An 859-nucleotide genomic window follows, 5' to 3' on the forward strand; every position below is an offset into this window, starting at 1 on the left:
TTATTATTGATAAGTAAGGACTTACTCTGCCATTTTGTTATTTGTTTTCTAGTTATTTTGTGGTCTTCTCTCCCTTCTTTCCTTTCATCCTGTCTTCCTTTTAGTGAAGGTGATTTTTTATGTTGTTATGATTTAACTTCTTGCTTTTTATTTTTTGTGTATCTGTTTTATGTTTTCTCATTTGAGATTACCATGAGGCTTGCAGTACTATCTTATAACCTATTATTTTAAACTGCTGACAACACTGATTGCATAAACGAACAAATTAACAAACCAGCAAAGAAAAAACTAAAACTCCACACTTTAACTTCATCTCCCAGCTATGTTTTTCTGTGGACTTACTTTTTTTTTTTTTTGAGACAGAGTCTTGCTCTGTTGCCCAGGCTGGAGTGCAGTGGCATGATCTTGGCTCACTGCAACCTCCACCTCCCAGATTCAAGCGATTCCCCTGCCTCAGGCGAGTCCCCGTCTCCCGAGTAGCTGGGACTACAGGTCCGTGCCACCACGCCTGGCTAATTTTTTTGTATTTTAGTAGAGATGGGGTTTCACTATGTTGGCCAGGATGGTCTCAATCTCCTGACCTCGTGATCCGCCTGCCTTGGCCTTCCAAAGTGCTAGGATTACAGGTGTGAGGCACCGTGCCTGGCTGTGGACTTACTATTACTCATGAGTTTTGAAGCTTCAGATAATTTCTTATTGCTCAATAATGTCCTTTTCTTTCAGATTGAAGAACTCTCTTTAGGATTTCTTGTAGGAGAGGTCTGGTGTTGATAAAGTCCCTCAGCTTTTGTTTATCTGGGAAAGTCTGTATTTCTCCTTTATGTCTGAAGGATACTTTCACTGGATATACTATTCTAGG

The sequence above is a fragment of the Rhinopithecus bieti genome, unplaced genomic scaffold (assembly GCF_001698545.2).
Source record: "Rhinopithecus bieti isolate Rb0 unplaced genomic scaffold, ASM169854v2 scaffold_25764, whole genome shotgun sequence".
In the NCBI taxonomy this organism is placed as follows: Eukaryota; Metazoa; Chordata; class Mammalia; order Primates; family Cercopithecidae; genus Rhinopithecus; species Rhinopithecus bieti.